The following is a 23,596-nucleotide window of genomic DNA, read 5'->3' on the forward strand; positions in this document are numbered from 1 at the left end:
GTGCACCGCAACAAAGAGTAGCCCCCGCTCTCCGCAACTAGGAAAAGCCCACATGCAGCAACGAAGACCCAACGCCGCCAAAAAAAAAAAATAGTGAGTATCCAATAGTAGTTCTCTCCTACCTTGCTCTCCCTACTGGACAGCCGCTCACTGCTTACAATAGCTTTAGAGCTTCAAGGAGCATCCCTGAATTGCCCATAACTCTCTACTACAAGTTAATTAAATTCAAAGTCCTAATCTCATCCTCTTTGCTCTTATTTTTCAGTGCTTGGATTCTAACATTGGACCTTGTTTTCAAAACAATTTTAAAAAATGTGTTAGCAATTTGGAGAGATCACATTTTTATAAATTAAGCACCAAATATCAGTATTTGAGAATCGAAAACATTGACTTATACATTTTAGGTTGCCATGCATACAAAAGTTGTCAATCCATAATTGGGGTTTATACCATGGTGCTAACAGCAAAATGGAGTAATTAGACAATCATCTGGATTGTTCCAGCCAACAGTACTCTGACCACAAATATTTGGTGGATTGGGAGACAAAGACTCCTCTGGTACAAGTTATCTGCACTGTGACCTTCACATTGGATGGATGGTGTCTCAGTCCCAAGTGAGGTCTGCTGCACAATTTTAAGAAAGGAAACATTTCAGACCATGTATTGTTTCTTAAAGCCATGCACATGATTCTTGGCTAATAGAGTGTTGGATCAGCCAACTTCTGGCAGCTTTGCATCTTGGCTCCACTGACATATGTGCAATTTCAGACTTGAAGCCACACATGAAGTCATTGGGAAGCTCACATAATTCATCTCTAAAAATCTGCCGTTCAGTGGTTCTTGTCTTTTCCAGCAATGTAATCCCTAGGAATTGTGATGATTTGAGCGTTTTAAAAGGAATCACTAATTAATCGTCATTCACTTAGGACTTATTCATTTATCTTTGTTAAGAAAAACTTTTTGAAAAAAACCCAGAGAATGGAATGAAAGAATGAAATAACTGTAGTATAGTTTGGTTCAGGGATTTTGTTTTTCTTGTTCTTATACAATCACTCATGGCATAAGATCCTAACACAGGGAAAGGAACCGACAAAACCCACTTTCAGTACTAATAGAAGCCCCATAGATTTCCTCCACCTCTGCAGTTTGGAGGTGATGGAACCAAGACCTAACAAGTTTCAATGACTTGGTTAGTGTCATGTGGTGAGTTAGTGGCTTAACCATGGCTTTGGTGTTTTTCTTATGATCCATGACTGTGCTAACTACCACCTCCTCAGTGAGGCAATCCCAGACCACCTTAGCTAAAGAAGTATCCCCTTCCCCACCCTTGTAGTTACTCTGTCTCATGACCACATTTTATTTTCTTCATAGCATTTATCAGTCTTCCAAATTACATTCTGATTTATAATTCTGTTGACTCCTCCTCTAAAGGTATGAAGGCAGAGACCTGGGCTCTTGTTCACTACTGTATCTAGAATAATACTTAGTACATAGTAGGTGCCCAATAAAAATTTGTTGCTTGAATGGACCAGAACTGGGAGGAAAGGAACTTCTGTTCATTGGGCATCTACTATGCTGGGTATTATGCTGATTGTTTATGTCTGTTACACACGCTTGAGAGGTAAATGACATACCTGGAGCCTTGGAGTTAGAAAGTGGTGAAGCCAGGATTCAAAGCCAGGGATATTTCACTTCAAATCCTGAAGCTGGCCAACACTGGAAATTATTTCCAGTGTTCAATGGTTCCTGCTCTACCACACCTTCCGTGACCTCTCTTTGAGGTATCCGGACTTCCTGGTATGTGTTTTGACATCTCCCTGTTGTCTTGTATGTCTCTGTGCCGCCCTAATCTCCAGAGAAATCAATCTGATTATGTTTTATTCAGCACTGTGAATATTCTATGTTGCTGGTTTCTCTGTGTAAAGTTCATTGAGTAATTTTCTCAGATTATAGATACAGCTCATGCTCTTCTAACACAGTGGTGAATTCCACTGAGTTGTACTGACTTATAATAAAAGGCCTACAAAGGGAAAGAAATCTACCCATCTGCTGACACTGAAGCCCGATGCAATCAAAGGGGTTTATGACAAGAAGTTCAGATGATCACAGGGCTTAGAAGGTCACATGTACTGAAAGATGAGGAAAACACTGGGACAGAAACAAGACAGTAAATCACTCTGAAATAATGTTGGTTCTGACCACAGGGAAATCCAAAAATTTGAATGGGGGAAAGTGCTCCATCTCTTGTCCTTAACAGAACTTTTCACCTCCTTCAGGTGAAGGTCGTATGGGATGCCACAATCCATTTTTCCCAGATTACAAAACATGCTGAACAGTGTGACTGTCAAACTTTGACGCAGATCTGAATCCTCTGGTGAATGATTAACACAGGGACCCAGGGACCTGCTTTATTTAGTTAATGAGGCACAGAGGAAAGGCCTCCTGAATGACAAACATAATCATCCTCCACTAGCTCACTCTTCCTTGCAGGGGGCAGTATGGGCCTGACCCGGTCCAGAGGATGGGGTTGTGAAAAGAGCACAGGACTTCAAAAATCTGTGCTTCACCCCCAGCCCTGCTAATTTCTAAGTGTATGATTTTGAGTTACATCTTCACGTCTTTGAGCTTCAGTTTCCTTGCCTGAAATCCTCACGGTCCATGGTCAAGAACATTTACCTAGAAGGCCATGAACAGATAAGTGACCTGGAAGATAAAATAGTGGAAATAACTACTGCAGAGCAGAATAAAGAAAAAACAATGAAAAGAATTGAGGACAGTCTCAGAGACCTCTGGGAAAACATTAAATGCACCAACATTCGAATTATAGGGGTCCCAGAAGAAGAAGAGAGAAAGAAAGGACTGAGAAAATATTTGAAGAGATCATAGTTGAAAACTTCCCTAAAATGGGAAAGGAAATAGTCAATCAAGTCCAGGGAGCACAGAGAGTCCCATACAGGATAAATCCAAGGAGAAACACACCAAGACACATATTAATCAAACTATCAAAAATTAAGTACAAAGAAAAAATATTAAAAGTAGCAAGGGAAAAACAACAAATACCATACAAGGGAATCCCCATAAGGTTAATAGCCGATCTTTCAGCAGAAACTCTGCAGGCCAGAAGGGAGTGGCAGGACATATTTAAAGTGATGAAGGGGAAAAACCTACAACCAAGATTACTCTACCCAGAAAGTATCTCATTCAGATTTGACAGAGAAATTAAAACCTTTACAGACTAGCAAAAGCTAAGAGAATTCAGCACCACCAAACCAGCTTTACAACAAATGTTAAAGGAACTTCTCTAGGCAGGAAACACAAGAGAAGGAAAAGACCTACAATAACAAACCCAAAACAATTAAGAAAATGGTAATAGGGTCATACATATCAATAATTACCTTAAATGTAGATGGATTAAATGCTCCAACCAAAAGATATAGACTGGTGAATAGATACAAAAACAAGACCCGTATATATGCTGTCTACAAGAGACCCACTTCAGACCTAGGGACACATCCAGACTGAAAGTGAGGGGATGGAAAAAGATATTCCATGCAAATGGAAATCAAAAGAAAGCTGGAGTAGCAATTCTCATTTCAGACAAAATAGATTTAAAACAAAGACTATTTCAAGAGACAAAGAGGGATGGATAAAGGATGCATGTGAAAGAACCTAACAACACAAGGGAAGGAGACAGTGGTTAGAAATGTGGACTTCCTCCATTATGATAAAGCTGGATCACTTACTCCCAAATCCAGCCCTGCCAGCCATCACCTGTGCTGCCATGGGCATGTTACTTAGTTACTGCTAGCCTCAGTTTCTCATATATGTGAGACGAAAACAATACTTCACTTATATTAACTCTCAAGCTTCATGCGAACCCCACTATTATTACCTTTATTTCATGGAAAGGAAACTGAGGCACAGAGGAGTTAAATAACCAACCCTGGGTCACACAGAGGCTACTCAGCATGTGTCCCCAGGTGCTCTGGTTGCAGAGACACTACTCTTTACCAGTGAGCCACCTTCTCCAAAGACCACATGACACATGGCCAGTAGACAGCCAAAAATATGGCAAATGCTCAGTAGGTATTTCCCAATATTTGAAGAATTTCCATTCACATTCCAGACATACATCCCTCCACCTTATGATTCACTGCATCACACATATTCCCTGCAGCCATAGGGTTCTTGATGAGGGACCCTGGAAAAGGACATGAGGTCCTGGTGAAGCTGTAGGGACTCGCGGAACAGAGGTTGATCGAAACAGAACTATTTCTTTTAAGTGAGCTACATTCCTGCAATTACTTCTCAGCCCTTAACCACAATCTAATTTAAAATACACGTAAAGGGAGACTTTCAAGATGACGGAGGAGTAAGACATGGAGATCACCTCCCCACAGATACATCAGAAATACATCTACATGTGGAACAACTCCTACAGAACACATACTGAATGCTGGCAGAAGACATCAGACTTCCCAAAAGGCAAGAAACTCCCCCACGTACCTGGGTAGGGCAAAAGAAAAAACAGAGACAAAAGAATTGGAACAGGACCTGCGCCTGTGGGAGGGAGCTGTGAAGGAGGAAAACTTTCTACACACTAGGAAGCCCCTTCACTGACGGAGACAGGGGATGGCAGGGTGGGAGCTTTGGAGTCATGAAGGAGAGCACAGCAACTGGGTGCAGAGGGCAAAGTGGAGAGGTTCCCGCACAGAGGATCCGCGCCGACCAGCACTCACCAGCCTCAGAGGGGCTGCTCACCTGCCAGCACGGGCAGGGGCTGGGAGCTGAGGCTCGGGCTTCGGAGGTCAGATCCCAGGGAGAGGACTGGGGTTGGCTGCATGAAGACAGCCTGAAGGGGGCTAGTGCGCCACGGCTAGCCGGGAGGGAGTCCGGGAAAAGTCTGGACCTGCCTAAGAGGCAGAGACCATTGTTTCAGGGTGCACAAGGAGATGGGATTCAGAGCACCACCTAAACGAGTTCCAGAGACGGGCGCGAGCTGCGGCTATCAGCGCAGACCTCAGAGACGGGCATGAAACACTAAGGCTGCTGCTACAGCCACCAAAAAGCCCGTGTTCAAGCACAGGTCACTATGCACACCTCCTCTCCTGGGATCTTGTGCAGCCCACCACTGCCAGCGTCCTGTGATCCAGGGACAACTTCCCCGGAGAACACACGGTGTGCCTCAGGCTGTTGTAATGTCACGCTGGCCTCTGCTGCTGCAGGTTCACCTCGCATTCCGTACCCCTCCCTCCCCCTGGCCTGAGTAAGCCAGAGCTCCCGTATCAACTGTTCCTTTAATTCCGTCCTGTCTGGGCGGGGGAACAGAAGCCCTCAGGCAACCTACACCCAGAGGCGGGGCCAAATCCAAAGTTGAACACCGGGAGCTGTGTGAACAAAGAAGAGAAAGGGAAATCTCTCCATGCAGCCTCAGGAACAGTGGATTAAATCCCCACAATCAATTTGATGTACCCTGCATCTGTGGAATAACTGAATAGACAAAGAATCAACCCAAAATTGAGGCGGTGGACTTTGGGAGCAACTATAGACTTGGGGTTTTCTGTATGCAACTGACTAGTTTCTGATCTATATTTATCTTAGTTTAGTTTTTAGCGCTTGTTATCCTTGGTGGATTTATTTTTTGGTTTGGTTGCTCTCTACTTTCTTTCTTTTCTAAAATTACTTTTAATTTTTAATAACATTTAAAATTTTTTATTTTTAAAAAACTTTATTTTATGTTTTTTTTTCTTTCTTTCTCTCTTTTCTTCTCCCTTTTTTTCTGAGCCGTGTGGCTGACAGGGTCTTGGTGCTCTGGCCGGATGTCAGCCCTGTGCCCCTGAGGTGGGAGAGCCGAGTTTAGGATATTGGTCTACCAGAGACCTCCCACCTCCATGTAATATCACACAGCGAAAGTTCTCCTAGAGATCTTCACCTCAAGGCTAAGACCCAGCTCCACTCAACGACCCACAAGCTACAGTGCTGGACACCCTATGCCAAACAAGTAGCAAGACAGGAACACAATCCCACACATTAGCAGAGAGACTGCCTAAAATCAAAATAAGGTCACAGACACAGCAAAACACACCACTGGATGTGGTCCTGCCCACCAGAAAGAAAAGATCCAGCTTCATCCACCAGGACACAGGCACGAGTTGCCTCTACCAGGAAACCTACACAACCCACTTAACCAAATGTACACACTGGGAGCAGACACCAAAAAAACCGGGACCTACAAACCTGCAGCCTGCGAAAAGGAGACCCCAAAACACAGTAAGTTAAGCAAAATGAGAAACACAGCAGATGAAGGAGCAAGGTAAAAACCCACCAGAACAAGAGGAAATAGGCAGTCTACCTGAAAAAGAATTCAGAGTAATGATAGTAAAGATGATCCAAAATCTTGGAAATAGAAAATACAAGAAACGTTTAACAAGGACCTAGAAGAACTAAAGAGCAAACAAACAATGAAGAACAATAAAATAAATGAAATTAAAAATGCTCTAGAAGGAATCAATGGCAGAATAACTGAGGGAGAAGAAAGGATAAGTGAGCTGGAAGCTAAAATATTGGAAATAACTACCACAGAGCAGAATAAAGAAAAAAGAATGAAAAGAATTGAGGACAGTCTCAGAGACCTCTGGGACATTGAACACATGAATGTTTGAATTATAGGGGTCCCAGAAGAAGAGGAGAAAAAGAAAGGGACTGAGAAAATATTTGAAGAGATCATAGTTGAAAATTTCCTAATATGGGAAAGGAAATAGTCAATCAAGTCCAGGAAGCACAGAAGGTCCCATAGGGGATAAGCACAAGGAGAAACATGCCAAGACACATATTAATCAAACTATCAAAAACTAAACACACACACAAAATATTAAAAGCAGCAAGGGAAAAACAACAAATACCATACAAGGGAATCCCCATAAGGTTAACAGCTGATCTTTCAGCAGAAACTCTGCAGGCCAGAAGGGAATGGCAAGACATATTTAAAGCGATGAAAAGGAAAAACCTGCAACCAAGATTACCCTACCCAGCAAGGATCACATTCAGATTCGATGGAGAAATTTACAGACAAATGAAAACCAAGAGAATTCAGCACCACCAAACCAGCTTTACAACAAATGCTACAGGAACTTCTCTAGGCAGGAAACACAACAGAAGGAAAAGACCTGCAATAAGAAAACCAAAATAATTAAGAAAATGGTAATAAGAACATACATATCGATAATTACCTTAAATGTAGATGGATTAAATGCTCCAACCAAAAGACATAGATTGGCTGAATGGATACAGAAACAATACCTGTATATATGCTGTCTACAAGAGACCCACTTCAGACCTAGGTACACATCCAGAGTGAAAGTGGGGGGATGGAAAAAGATATCCCATGCAAATGGAAAACAAAAGAAAGCTGAAGTAGCAATTCTCATATCAGAAAAAATAGACTTTAAAATAAAGACTATTACAAGAGACAAAGAAGGACACTACATAATGATCAAGGGATCAATCCAAGAAGAAGATATAACAATTGTAAATATGTATGCACCCAACATGGGAGCACCTCAATACACAAGGCAAATGTTAACAGCCATAAATGTGGAAATTGACAGTAACACAATCATAGTAGGGGACTTTAACACCCCACTTTCACCAATGGACAGATCATCCAAAATGAAAATAAATAAGGAAACACAAGCTTTAAATGATACATTAATATGAACTTAATTGATATTTATAGGACATTCCATCCAGAAACAACAGAATATACTTTCTGTTCAAGTGCTCATGGAACATTCTCCAGGATAGATCTTATCTTGGGTCACAAATCAAGCCTTGGGAAATTTAAGAAAATTGAAATTGTATCAAGTATTTGTTCTGGCCACAATGTTATGAGACTAGATAAAAATTACAGGAAAAAATCTGTAAAAAATACAAACACAGGAAGTCTAAACAATACAGTATTTAATAACAAAGAGATCACTGAAGAAATCAAAGAGGAAAACAAAATATACCTAGAAACAAATGACAATGAAAACACGATGATGCAAAACCTATGGGATGCAGCAAAAGCAGTTCTAAGCAGGAACTTTATAGCAATACAATCCTACCTCAAGAAACAAGTAGCATCTCAAATAAAAAACCTAAACTTACAGCTAAAACAATTAGAGAAAGAAGAACAAAAAACCCCCCAAAGTTAGCAGAGGAAAGAAATCATAAATGAAAGATCAGAAATAAATGAAAAAGAAATGAAGGCAACAATAGCAAAGATCAATAAAACTAAAAGCTGGTTCTTTGAGAAGATAAGCAAAACTGATAAACCTTTAGTCAGACTCATCAAGAAAAAAAGGGAGAAGACTCAAATCAACAGAATTAGAAATGATAAAGGAGAAGTAACAACTGAACCTGCGGAACTACAAAGGATCATGAGAGATTACTACCAGCAACTATATTCCAATAAAATAGACCACCTGGAAGAAATGGATAATTTCTTAGAAAAGCAGAACCTTCTGTGAATGAACCAGGAAGAAATAGAAAATATAAACAGACTAATCACAAGCACTGAAATTGAAATTGTGATTAAAAATCTTCCAACAAAAAAAAGCCCAGGACGAGATGCCTTCACAGGCGAATTTTATCAAACATTTAGAGAAGAGCTAACACCTATCTTTCTCAAACTCTTCCAGAATATAGCAGAGGGAGGAGCACTCCCAAACTCATTCTATCAGGCCACCATGACCCTGATACCAAAACCAGACAAAGATGTCACAAAAAAAGAAAACTACAGGCCAATATCACTGATGAATATAAATGCAAAAATCCTCAACAAAATACTGGCAAACAGAGTCCAGCAGCACATTAAAAGGATCATACAGCATGATCAAGTGGGTTTTATCCCAGGAATTGCAAGGATTCTTCAGCACACGCAAATCAATGTGATAAACCATATTAACAAATTGAAGGAGAAAAACCATATGATAATCTCAATAGATGCAGAAAAAGCTTTTGACAAAATTCAACAGCAATTTACAATAAAAATCCTCCAGAAAGTAGGCATAGAAGGAACTTACGTTAACATAATAAAGGCCATATATGTGAAACCCACAGCAAACATCATTCTCAATGGTGAAAAACTGAAAACATTTCCTGTAAGATCAGGAATAAGACAAGGTTGTCCACTCTCACCACCATTATTTTACATAGTTTTGGAAGTTTTAGCCACAGCAATCAGAGAAGAAAAAGAAATAAAAGAATCCAAATCGGAAAAGAAGTACTAAAACTGTCATTGTTTGCAGATGACATGGTAGTATATATAGAGAATCCTAAAGATGCTACCAGAAAACTAGTAGAGCCAATCAATGAATTTGGTATAGTAGCAGGATAAAAAATTAATGCACAGAAATCTCTGGCATTCCTATACACTAATGATGAAAAATCTAAAAGAGAAATTAAGGAAACATCCCCATTTACCACTGCAACAAAATGAAAATAATGCCTAGGAATAAGCCTACCTAAGGAGAGAAAAGAACCGTATGCAGAAAACTATAAGACACTGATGAAAGAAATTAAAGAGGATACAAACAGATGGAGGAATATACCATGTTCTTGGATTGGAAGAATCAACATTGTGAAAATGACTATACTATCCAATGCAATCTACAGAATCAGTGCAATCCCTATCAAACTACCAAAGTCATTTTTCACAGAACTAGAACAAAAAATTTCACAATTTGTATAGAAACACAAAAGATCCCATATAGCCAAAGCAATCTTGAGAAAGAAAAACGGAGCTGGAGGAATCAGGCTCCCTGACTTCAGACTATACTACAAAGCTACAGTAATCACGAAAGTATGGTACTGGCATAAAAGCAGAAATATAGATCAATGGAACAGGATAGAAAGCCCAGAGATAAGCCCACACACATATGGTCACCTTATTTTTGATAAAGGAGGCAAGAGTATACAATGGAGAAAAGACAGCCTCTTCAATAAGTGGTGTTGGGAAAACTGGACAGCTACATGTAAAGAATGAAATTAGAACACTCCCTAACACCATACACAATAATAAACCCCAAATGGATTAAAGACATAAATGTAAGGCCAGACACTATAAAACTCTTGGAGGAAAAGACAGACAGAACACACTATGACATAAATCACAGCAAAATCCTTTTTGATCCACCTTCTAGAGAAATGGAAACAAGAACAAAAATAAAGAAATGGGACCGAATGAAACTTAAAAGCTTTTGCACAGCAAAGGGAAACATAAACAAGACGAAAAGACAACCCTCACAATGGGAGAAAATATTTGCAAATGAAGCCACTGAAAAAGGATTAATCTCAAAAATTTACAAGCAGCTCATGCAACTCAGTATCAAAAAAACAAACAACCCAATCCAAAAATGAGTAGAAGACCTAAATAAACATTTATCCAAAGATATACAGATTGCCAACAAACACAGGAAAGAATGCTCAACATCACTAATCATTAGAGAAATGGAAATCAAAACTATAATGAGTTATCACCTCACACCAGTCAGAATGCCCATCATCAAAAAATCTACAAACAATAAATGCTAGAGAGGTGTGGAGAAAAGGGAACCCTCTTGCACTGTTGGTGGGAATATAAATTGATACAGCCACTTTGTAGAACAGTATGGAGGTTCCTTAAAAAACTAAAAATAGAACTACCATACGACCCAGAAATCCTACTACTGGGCATATACCCTGAGAAAACATAATTGAAAAAGAGTCATGTACCAAAATGTTCATTGCAGCTCTACTTACAATAGCCAGGACTTGGAAGCAACCTAAGTGTCCATTGACAGATGAATGGATAAAGAAGATGTGGCACATGTACACAATGGACTATTACTCAGCCATAAAAAGAAACAAAACTGAGTTATTTGTGGTGAGGTGGATGGACCTAGGGTCTGTCATACAGAATGAAGTAACTCAGAAAGAGAAAAACAAATACTGTATACTAACACATATATATAGAATCTAAAAAAAAAGGTTCTGAAGAACCTAGGAGCAGCACAGGAATAAAGACGCAGACGTAGAGAATGGCCTTGAGGACACAGAGAGGGGGAAGGGTGAGCTGGGATGAAGTGAGAGAATGGCATTGACATATACACACCACCAAATGTAAAATAGATAGCTAGTGGGAAGCAGCCACATAGCACAGGGAGATCAGCTCTGTGTTTTGTGATCACCTAGAGGAGTGGGAAAGGGAGGGAGACCCAAGAGGGAGGAGATATGGGGATATATGTATTTATATAGCTGATTCAGTTTGTTATAAAGCAAGAACTAACACACAGTTGTAAAGCAATTATACTCCAGTAAAGATGTTAAAAAAATAGTCATAAAAGACACGTTCTAGAACAATGCATTATTTATGAAACTATGCAATCCTTTCATAGAATTACTATTAATTCAAACTCGTAGTTTTACCAATGCAGTCTAGATATTTACACACATATATTGCAATGAATGCATTGTCGTTTCCAAAGCTATATGCAGTTATGGGCACATTTATTTAATAAAATAAACAGTAAATAAATCAGCACCCTTAACCAAAAGTAAATTGAGTGCACAGTTTATACTGCTACAAGGAAATCTCCACAAGACAGTAAGAGCTTTAATGTTTTCTTTTTCCTCTATTTAAAGCCTACAAAACAAAGGAAAAACCTTCAGCTTGAATTATGTAGCCACTGACTCGATGATCATTCTGTTTTTCAGGGGAGGTGATGGAGCTCCTTCTGTTTGCTCCCACAAGTGTGCACATCAGCCTCTTACTCCTCTTGTTTATGGATCTATAGCCATGAGAGAGCATATCTGCCAAGTCAAGGGCTGTTTTCAAAACTAACCCAAGCAAAGCCGATTCTGACTTTTGCTTTCTCTCTTCTGTTCCACATGAGCTGCCCCCAGAGGAGATGTTTCATTGAGAAACTCCAGGTCAGTAAACACCCCCAAACCTCAGCGAAGAACAGAGAAAGAGTAACACCAGCGTGAGCCAAATGACTCATCTCTGGGAGGAAAAAAAGACTGAAGAGGTTCATTTCAATCAGGAGAGAGGGATCTTTACTTACGTCGCTTGCAAGACCTTCCAACAGTTTGAGTCTTTGAACTCTACTGCACACAGATGTGGAGTTTTCACTTGAAATCCCCCTCCCTTTGGCAGTGAGGAGGACTCATAGCTCTTTGGGGCTTCAGAGTGATAAGTAATTTCCTGATTCATTTCCAAAGCATCCTCCCAGGCTTCTAGCAGAGGCAGGGGGAGAGGAACCAGCCAGGCCCACGCTGTGTGGAGATGTCACGGCCTACACAGACCTCCCCATGTTTCGATAGAGCCTGAAAGAAGAGTTTGTGAACCTCACAAGCAAAAATAAATCTCCTCCTCTATCAGTTGACTCACTCCCCGAATCACACTTGAGAAACAGCACAAAGAGTCTAGACAATATTTGCTCTAAAAGTGTAAAATTCAAGTTGGACAGCATCTTATATTTCTTGCTGGGGGAAATCAGGGGCACCTTTGATGGGTCTTCAGGGCAGGTTGTGATTGTTTTCTCATGAGCCACTTTAGAGAATATTCTTAGAGACCAGGCCATCCAGCCCCTTCAGTTTACAGAGGAAGATCAAGATGAGTGGTGACAGGCCTTGACCAGGATCACACAGGCTGTGAGGGGAAGGATTGGAAACAAAAGCCCCCCTGGCAGTCAAACCAGAACTCTGTCCCCTACAGGTAGGTGGAGACAGGCACAAAATTTTGAGGTCTGGCTCTTGATCTTTAGGACACATGTCACTGGATACTTCTGTCCTTAATTCTTCTGTGTCTCAGTTTACCCAGCTGCAAAATGGGAATCCTAATAATAGCTCTACTTGCTTGGTCATACAATATGATGATCTCTATGAATAAGCATCATCAAAGATGAAAGCAATTACACTATATGATGGACTTTTATCAACCTGGCCCAAATTACACACTTCTCTTCTCCTTTCCATTCTCATGTTCCACCAATATTATTTTCTGTTCTAGAAGAAACCATCAAGTGACCTTGGTGGAAAAGGAAAATATTGGTTGGAAAATGGTATGGGGCATGGAGAAAATTTTGACCTTGGAAAACCAGGTCAAGATCAGATGACTAGGTAGAGCAAGGCTTGACATTTGCTATGGAAAGGACACTGGGTCTGGAATCAGAAAATCAAGGCTTGGCCACTCTGCCTCTAACACTTACCAGGAAAGGGAGCCCCATTTAAATATTCTAAACCACAGCGTCATCTCTGGAGACATGATCCCTCTCCTGCTGTGCTCACCTGCTTTTGCTGTGGTGAAATTCAAATGAGGTCTTCATTGAGATGGTGCTTATCAGCCTGTGCAGGCTTTGAAATTGGAAAGCAGTGTTTGCCAGCACTCAGCACAGCACTTCACACAGAACACATTGTTGATGGGGTGGTGCAACCAGCACTTCCATTTCATCTGTGGCACTGGCTCACAGCCCTTAGTGTCTGAGATCCTGGGTCCTTGGCCTTTTGTTCTTCTCCTTTTAAGGAGTATATTTCACCTTTCTTCCCTGTCATCCCAGCTCTTGACACTTGTCTCCCCATGCTGGCCACTACTGGTTTTCTTAGAGTTTAAGTGTCCTTCCATTTCTCATGCAACAGTAAGAATAAACGCAAGGAGAAAACATTTTGCTCAATCACATGGAAAAGGATCTGAAGTCTTGACACAGACTGGATCTTTGTTTTGTAAGTCGTCACAACCAAACACCAAATGAATCAAGGTCAGTCTCATTTTTTAAATTGCTCAAGCCCCAAACCAGATCATGTTTAGTTATTCCACCTCTTCCTTTGCCCTTTCATAAATCTATTCTTTAAATGTCATTGCAATTAAGATTTGCACTTGATCATCTAGCAGAGCAATTTTCTAAGTGAGCCTCGTTTTAGTCGGCTTGGGATGCCATAACAAAATATCATAGCCTGGTGGCTTCAAAAACAGAAATTTATCTTCTCACAGTTCTGGAGGCTAGAAACCTGAGATCAAGGAACCAGTATGGTCAGGTTCTGAGGAGAGCCCTTTCCCTGGTTTGTAGACTGCCTCTTGCTGTGTCTGCTCACAATGGAGAGAAGGAGAGATCTCTTTCTCTCTTCCTCTTTTTATAAGACCACAGTCCTTTTGGATCAGGGCCCCACCCTTATGACCTCATTTAACCTTAATTACTTCCTTAGATCCTATCTCTAGATTCATTCACATTGGGGGTCAGGGTCTCAACATATGAATTTTGCGGGGGACACAAATTCAGTCCATAGTGAACCTGGAGAAAGTGAGAGAAGAGAACTAACATTTATTGAGCCCTTACCGGGCATAAGGTCCTGCTTGTTTCTGTTCTCAGTCAATCCTCACAACAACTATGATAGTCGATATTTCCCTTTCCAAGGTCACAAAGCCAATAAGGGGCCGTGTCCAAATGTAAACTGTGGTAACCAAAGCTCTGCTCTTTCCATGACACATTCTGCCTCCACCTCTTTTTCTCTCCTTGATTCTGAGCCAGGAACCTCTATTTCTCTTTCATGCTAATTCCCAGCTCAGTCGCCTTGAGGCAGGACATTGTTACCCACAGCACTTTGAGAAGGCAAAGGGGGTAGAAGGAGCTCTGTTTTTTCCCTTGGGGTCCCCACTGAGTTTAGTCTGACAGCTGTGGAGAGCCTGCCCAGAATGTTTTCTCCCTGCTTTCTTCTCAGCCTCCTTTATGTTGATACATTTTTCTCATCATTTCAAGCTCAACTTGTGTTCCTTCCTCAGGGAAGCTTTCTTTGACCTGCTCCTCACCGACCTTAGCTCTCCCTTGCTCTCTCTTACATATTATCCTATACTTCCCCTTCGTAATTTTTTTCCTTTTGTAAAACTTCATGAATGTTTCTTCACAGTTGTAGTAGTTGTTACAATAGCTATAATACTTCTAAGATAATTTGCATAATGTTTGTCTTTCTACTGGTTTGTAAACTCCCTGAGGGCAGGGATGTTTTTCCCAAGTATCTGCAGCAATTAGACCACTAACAGGAGGACCTACAGGGAAGGAAGGGAGGGGTAGGAAAAGGTGAACCAAGGAAAATAAATAGTAGAAAGAGGCTAACAGATTCCTTTACAGTCATGTGACTGGCACATATATGCCTGAGAGAGAGCTCCACCTAATTGGAACCTTTATTAAGTCTTCTGCATACCACCAATTTTATTCTTCTCCTTGTTATTTTGCATGGGGGTTCTAGATTTGACTGATCAAGGATGGAATTCTTAGACTAAGGAGGTGTAGATGAGGAACAGATCTTGTGTCACACCTGCTGGCCTGCTTGTCCACCTCTGGACTCCTGCAAGGGCAGCACAGCCTGGCTCTTTGCACGATGGGGAGGCCTGTTCATATCCCATCAGACTCAGTCTCTTTCAGGAAAGAAAGGAAGTAAGACCTTGGTGGGACAGGGTATGAAGAGGTATACGGCCTGCCAGGAGGAATTTGTTACCAGGGATAGACATTCTCAGCTAAAGAAACCACATGCACGAAGACATGAAAAGATGGTGTTTTTTCTTCAGAGAACTACAAGGAGCACACTTTTGTTGGTGGCTGGCAAGGAAATGTGATACTATAAATAAAAGAGTTAGATAAATATTTTGTGTTTTCATTATTATCTATTTCTCAGCATTGTTTGGTGGGTCAGTGAGAGAATTCATGTGGAATTGTTTTAAAAACTGGAAAAATCCTATGAAAACTTGCTTATTATAAATTATTTTGTACAAAGATAGCTTGGAAGAGATACCAAGGAATTATGCTGGGAAACTGAATTATTTAAGAATTTCTTTTATTTATAAACTGAAAATTTTGCTTAATTTCCTTCTTCTAATTCCCTTTTCAAAGACTAGATTATAAATTTATAGTATCTGTTAAATATCAGTGAGCTGGGGTATATGTTTTCAGCTTGGCATCACCCATCCCTGGACCTTTCTACTCCCTCTCTTACAGACCAGGGAGTTGGAGCCTGGAACGACATTTCCCAGAATCCCTTGCAATCAGGGTCCCTGATCAGAGCCAGCCAAGGAGGGCACTCACAGGGATGTGAAAGGCAGAATGGACTAAGAGGACATTCTTTGGTGGCAGTTGCAGGCAGCGTGAGGACAGTCAACTGATGCAAGGTTTACAGGAGCTTCTATGTGAGATCCTGTAATCACACATTAGTGTGGCTTCCTAGCAATCCTGCACTTCTGGGTTTCCAGCAAAACAGTATGTTCTTTCTTCAATTGTTGGTTCTACAGCCCCCTTTTAAAAAAAGCTTTTTATTTAGAAATAATTATACATGAATCAACTAGTGTATATAATATACTAATATAATATATAATATTATTATACTTAATATATAATAATAATTTATAATTATAATTCAGAGGAAGTTGAAAAATTGCATAAAAACCAAATAAAACAAAAACTAGCCTCCCTCAAGGGTGAGGGACATCTTACATCACTGTAATAGGAGATCAAAACTGGAAATTGGCATCAGTGCAATAGTATTAACTAGACTACAGGACTTATTCAGATTTTAGCAGTTTTTGCATGGATTCCTTTGTGTGCTGTATAGGTCAATGAAATTTGATCCTACGTATGGATTCTCTATAGTTCTCTCAATGATTGTTTAAGGCTTTGATTCTCATCTTGAATCCCTACCTAGAGTGATTTTACCTAACTGAATCCTGATTGGTATGATGGATAATTTCCTGGTGTTATCTCATATTTAAAGCCTTGTAGTTAAGTTTTGTTTCTTACATTTATTTACTCAATTAACATGTTGCTCATTGGGGTACCACCTCATACAGGTCAGAATGACCATCACTAAAATGTCTACAAATAACCAATGCTGGAGAGGGTGTGGAGAAAAGGGAACTCTCCTACACTGTTGGTGGGAATGTAAGTTGGTGCAGCCACTGTGGAAAACAGTATGGAGATTCCTCAGAAAACTAAAAATAGAATTACCATATGATCCAGCAATACCACTCCTGGGCATATATCCAGACAAAACTATAATTCAAAAAGATACATGCACCTCTATGTTCATAGAAGCACTATTCACAATAGCCAAGACATGGAAACAACGTAAATGTCCCTCGACAGATGAATGGATAAAGAAGATGTGGTACATATATACAATGGAATACTAATCAGCTATAAAAAAGAATGAAATAATGCCATTTGCAGCCACATAGATGCCAACTAGAGATTACCATACTAAGTGAAGTAAGTCAGAAAGAGAAAGACAAATACCATATGATATCACTTATATGTGGAATCTAAAATATGATACAAATGAACCTACCTATGAAACAGAAACAGGGTCATGGACATAGAGAACAGACTGGTGTTGTCAAGGGGGAGGGGGTTGGGGGATGGATGGAATGGAAGGTTGGGGTTAGCAGATGTAAACTTTTATATATAGAATGGATAAACAACAAGGTCCTGTTGTATAACACAGAGAACTATATTCAATATCCTATGATAAACCATAATGGAAAAGAATATTAAAAAAGAATATATATATATATATATATATAACTGAATCACTTTGCTGTACAGCAGGAATTAACACAACATTGTAAATCAACTATACTTCAATAAAAAAATGAAAAAAAATTATTGCTCATTGATACTTTTTTCCATCTGTTTTTTTTTACCCATTGTCTTTGCCCAGGGCATTGTCACATTACATCATTTACTGCAACAGATTTTTAGCTATTTCTTGGGCTTTTAATTGTTATATTCTCAAAGTCATCCTTATCATAATGGATCAAAAATACAATACTATTTTAATCATTCCTAAATAATGGTAATATAATTTACATGTGATGACACAGGAAACAAAAAACTAGAGGTATAGGAATTGGATTGGAGGAAGCAAAGTTATTATTATTGACAGGTAATACAATTGTGCATCTAAACAATGCAAACACGTTTTAAAAGACTATTAGAAATTATGTATCTTCAATATGGCTGCCAGAGTAAAAAAATAATACACCAAAAGTAGCTTTCCTATATTCCGAAAATAATCATATATAGAATAGAATGTTTAAAAAATTATCAAAAATCCTTATGATAGCAAAATGAGGCTGGCTCCTCTGCAGAGGAAGGGGAGATCAGCCTCTCCCTAACTCTGGGCTGTGTTTTCTCACTTGGGCACTTAATCAGCTTAACTTGTGCAAAGAGACTCACAAAATCTTGGTAAAATATATTTTTTTCCCTTCAGATTCTTACCTCTGATTCAATAACTGCAAGTGATACAAATCTGGTCTTGGTGAAGCCAGTTTAGCAACAAACACTATAACACTGTTTGTCCCTAAGGAGCTAGATACATTTCCTCCCAAAGTGCCCTCATCTGCAGAGATACCCTCTGGCTTCAACTTAAATTTTTTTAAAAAATATTTCCCATAATGCATTGAAATGACTTGAAACCACTTATTTCAGAACTTAACCTTTGCATTACATTCCACATTTAATTGGCTTTCCCAGAATAAATGAACTATCTGCCCTACAGGACTATGCAAGCCTTCATTCTTTCTACTAATGAACTAAGAAGAAATCCTTACTAACATTTGTTAAGTGCTGGCACTGTTCACTGATTATTTCTAGGCGTTGTCTTAATTAATCCTCACACTCATATGGATAGAAAATTAAAGTCACTTATCCAAAATCTCAAGGCTACCAAAATGTAAAACCAAGATAAGAATCAGGTAGTGAGGCTCCAAGCATTTTCAATGCCACCAGAGTATACTGCTTTTCTTGTGGGTGATAATACTTTTCTTCCCACAAAAGTTTAAAAATCATTAGAGTCTGAGAGTCAGCCTGGCTCCTCAGGACACTGCTATGCATGAGCCCTAATGAACTGCATTGGCTACATCATCTTAGTCTAAAAAAGTAAATTTGTGGGAAAATGTTATGTAAATAAATGGTACAAGTGGTACTATGTATTGACAAAAATTGTGAAATTGATGTGAATGCTGTTATTTGGAAAACGCAAAGGTAGTGGAAGTGCCAAGTATGTGACTCTGACTTGTGGATGGAACCCCTGTCATGAGGGAGCATTTGAATTTGCCTCCAAAGTGGAGTTAATTCTTTAGAAATTCAGCACTTTAATAACGGCAACAAAATTCTCATCCCTCACCAAAGTTTAATTCAGAAGGCTCTGTTTTCCTCAAGATAATTCTCCTTCAAAGACTAGACATTGCTTTCTTTCTAATTTTATTTTAAGATTTTGATTGAAAACATTCAAATGCAGGCCTGGCTTCAAAGCATAGTTTGTAACCAAGAAGGATTTCCTGGTTTACATTACTTAATTAATGATAATATTGATTTAAAAGAAGAAAGAGTTCCCAAATGTCAGCAATTTCCATTAGTAGTAGATGTAACCCCTATGTAAACAGTTAAACCAAAATGTCCCTTGAAAGAATTCAATCTAAAGTTCTTCCAGTCTCCAGTCTACTCATTTCACAATCGTCACCATCTTCTTTGCTTTGCTTTTTTTCCCCCCAATTTTTTCATTCTTCATGCTCAGCATCATGACCATGCTGGCTCAGCAAGCCCACAGTAATTGCACATACATTTCTTGTCCTAATCAACAGTGAAGTTTCCACTTACTGGGTGGATTAACCACTATAAATGTATTTAGTGAGGCTGCTGTGTTTTAGTCAGACAACACATAACAGCTCCTTTGAAGATCACAAACAAATCTAAATCACATGTTATTTGAAAGGTGAATATGTTGCCAAACAAGAAAGGAAAAGAAAAAGAAGAAAATGAGAGAAGGAAGATGGGAAGGAAGGAAAGTATGAAAGGAAAGAGGAAAAGGGAGAAAGAAAAACACTGAAATAAAAACAAAGAAAAGAGAGGGGGAATGCAAAGCAAAGGAGCAGATCATGTAACTCTAAATAAAACACATGGTCTATGCATTTTTCCATTGGACTATCTATAGAAATAGTATTTCCCTACTATTTTGTTGGTTTTGGATGTACCATAGCACGTCATTCTTCTATTGATGCAACAAACTAATAAACTGACCTAACAAGACCTCAACTGTTAAGATTTACACTTACAAGTGCTTTCTTTGATCAGGGTGACCAGCTATCCTGGTTTGCCTGGGAATGAGGTGATTTCCCAATGTGGGACTTTCAGTTTTAAAACAGGGATACGTTAGATAAACCAGAAAGGTTTGCATGGGACTGAGGAATTTTCCAGGGTGTGAGACTTATAGATTGTTAACACCAAGAAAATCCTGGGCAAACTGAGAAAAGTTGTTCACTTTGTCTTATGTCCTTTGACTATAGTGTAGGAAACTGTTCAGCTAATTTTAGCACATCTTCTGTGTGCCAGGATCTGTAATAAGTGTTGCACATACAGTAGTGGACAATTTTTTCCCTTCCTGTCTAATACCCCAGTATTCTTTGGGTACTGCTTCACTATCTTTTGTGGCTCTAATCAGGCTCTCATGTATAGTGCCCTTTGCTCCTGCCATCATCCTGGAGGTGAGAAAATCAACCAGGCTGGACCAAGTCTAGTAGTTGGCACCTGACACAATGGAAACAGTGATTAGTTAAGGGCCGAACATGTAACACAAGAAAAACAGCCTTTGGGAGAGAGCAGTCCCTTTTGCTTCTGGTGAAGACTATCATTGGTCATCCTGTCCACCATACATGACAAAGTCAACAGACACAGAAAGAGGTACAGCAGCAGAGAGAGAGAGAGAGAGTGAGGATACAGTGCATTATCTGAGCCCCTGGATCCTGCCATGCACGAAGGTGGCACCATTCCTAGACTGCCCAATTACATGAGTTAGTGCATTCTCTCCCCTTTTAAAAACATTCTAGCTTTATCAATATATAACTGACAAATAAAATGGAAAGATATTTGAAGTGTACATTGTGGTGATTTGATATATATTCCCTTTTTCTAAAGCTACTTTGAGTCGGGTGCCTATCACGTGCAACAGTAGAGTTGTGACTCATAGGCATTCATGGACTTATTCTTCTAAGCTGGACTCAGTCCTGTGAAACAGGTACAGGCTGAACCATATGAAATCACCAATGTTTGACTTCTCTTGACTTCAAATAGGGCAATTTTACTTGGTTCAACTTAAGTATTATTTCCATTTTACAGGTGAGGAAAAAACTCAGTGGTGATAAGTAGTATGCCTAGTGTTGCACATTTATTAGATAGCAGACCTGGAATCAAATCCAGGTCTGTTTGATTCTTAAGTACACAAATATATTTCCAGTTGTTTATGCTGTCTGACAAAAAGAAATCTCTTGAGAGCTACCTTTTGCTATCTAACAAATGCCTTGAAAAGACACTAGGTTATGAATCATACCCTATGTATGAAGTTGTATATGGTGCCAAACACCTTCTTATTGCTTCCAAAATTCCAGTTTCACTGGATGTTTTATGAAGAGAGGTCTGATACGTAAGTGTGTCAAGCAAGATGGAAACCCCATTCAACACTGGTGTGAATTTACATTTTAGTAGGGATAAACCTCCAGGCGATCACATATCAGATTTCCAAATTTACTCCAGCTTTGGTTTTCACTGACAATCAAGAGATTCAATTTTTGACAAAGGAGAGGTTCTTTACCCATTCTGCTCTCTGTACTGGGCTTGTTTAATTGTTTCCCATAACTCAAACTTAATGCATTTATAATGCAGTTGTGTCAGTGAGATAAGCATTCTGGGTATTTTCTTTTATCATCGGCATCCCGTGCACTTGCCCACTGATGCAACAGAATGATGCTTGCTCGGAAAACATTTCCTTCCATGGTGGTGCTCTACATGCTCTAAAAACCTCAGAGTAGGATTTAGAGAAGTTCCTGCGTCATTTTTTTAGCATTTTTTTATATGTGAGGCTATTATAATTCAGGATTGTCTATTAATTTTAACAAATGGTAGAGAAAAGAGTCTTGTTACAGCATGGATGTTATTCTATAGTAAATATCTTTGGCATTATCTGCTGAGCATCTCTTTTGCATGAATTTCCCTCCCTCACTAACTGGTGGCAGGCTATAGTCATCAGCTATTGCAGCTATAATGCTGCAGCATGATAAAAAATCTCTAAAACAAGCATTTATTTTCTCTCATCATGGTAGGTCTGAAACTTGTCCAAGATCACACACCTGGTAAATGATGAAGCTGAGATTCATTTGTTCAATGGATATCATTGAGCTCCTACTAAGTGCCAAGCAAAAGAAGATGCTGATAAAAACCAAACCAAAGGCTACTTATGTCTTAGCTGATGACATTGCAAGTGAAAACAATATCATTACAGCTCTGGAGAGAAAATCAAAAATAGAGAATATATCATGCAGGAAAAATTTGACATGATCTAACAAAGTCAGCAGTGCTGTGTTTGCCAGAGGTTGGGGATATGGACACACTGGCCAGACCAGTAGCTATAGTTAGATCATAACAAGATCAATTAGACAATGCAGATATAAAGGCACTCCAAGGGGAAGCTGGTACTGCATTTCTAATTTCCTTTGCAAGAGAAGACAAAGAAAAGGGAAATATTTAAAACCATTTTTGAGTGTCTATTCTGTGCCAGGAATTGTCACATGAGAAAAATCCACATGGAGATCTTCTGAGAAAAATGCATTTCACATTTCACATCTCTCTGGATATCATTTTCTTTAGTTCTAATGCAAGGATAGTGTTCTTTCTTTTTTAGCATTGTTCTAGTTTGTGTCTAGCACATTGCAGGACCCCAGTGAATGGTAGTCTTTTTGGCAGACTCTGTTAGTTGCTTCTCAATGCCGATTTTGATATTCTTTCTTACTAACAGAGGTCTCATCTGTTTGGCAGCAATGGCACCTGGTAAATACCCATCTTCCCAGACTCCCTGTGGTCACTGAAGGTCATGTGACCCACCCAGTAGGGACAATAATATGTAAACAGAGGTTGATGGAAGATGTTGCTGGGAAACTTCCAAAAGGGGAAAGACAGCTGGTGTCACCTGTTCAGATTTTGTTCTTTGTATTTTGCCTTCATGCAGAAGACAGTTATGACACTGATGTAGACTCGACATCTTGTGATCCTGCTAAAGAGAGTCATATACCAAGATGGAAAAGCAGAAAGGTAGAAGGAACCTGGGTCTCTGATGACCTTGTGGAGCCATTGTGCCAACCCTTAACTGCAAACCTCTAAACTCACTTCTTTTTAGGTGAGAACCACAAGCCCCTATTTAGCCAGGACACTGAAGTTGAGTTTCTGTTATAATACATGAAGTCAGACATTCTTGACTGGCACAGCTCTACTTCACCTTCCCACCCTGTTCTCAATATGGACTATTTTCAGATTTGTGTATAATACTTCATGGTTGCAAAAGATTTGGCCTCTTTTTTGAACAAACTTTCTGGAATAGTTCATTTTTCTTTCTAAATGAGGCATTATTTGGCTGCAGTATAACAAAATGCTGCTTGAAAGAAAACACCAATTAAACATGTCTTTTTTTTTTAAACCAGTCATCCAATACACAATCATGATAGCCTACAGAAACAGCTCCAAGCTGGCTGAATGACTGTGCTGAGCTT

General features: G+C 39.5%; 1 protein-coding gene across 5 annotated transcripts in view; it reads right to left on the minus strand.

Moving 5' to 3' along the window:
* The window catches only part of C1QTNF7 (C1q and TNF related 7), a 125,544-nt gene that overhangs the window by 70,595 nt on the left and 31,353 nt on the right, over window positions 1–23,596 (minus strand). The window contains exon 1 of one of the 5 annotated variants that reach the window (XM_060148494.1): window positions 12,087–12,193. The exons of the other annotated variants lie outside the window; for them this stretch is intronic. The gene's annotated coding sequence lies outside the window, so the exon portion shown is untranslated. Of the gene's footprint in view, window positions 1–12,086; window positions 12,194–23,596 lie in introns of those variants that run through there. 5 annotated transcript variants of the gene reach the window in all.

The sequence above is a fragment of the Lagenorhynchus albirostris genome, chromosome 4 (genome assembly GCF_949774975.1).
Source record: "Lagenorhynchus albirostris chromosome 4, mLagAlb1.1, whole genome shotgun sequence".
Lineage (NCBI taxonomy): Eukaryota > Metazoa > Chordata > Mammalia > Artiodactyla > Delphinidae > Lagenorhynchus > Lagenorhynchus albirostris.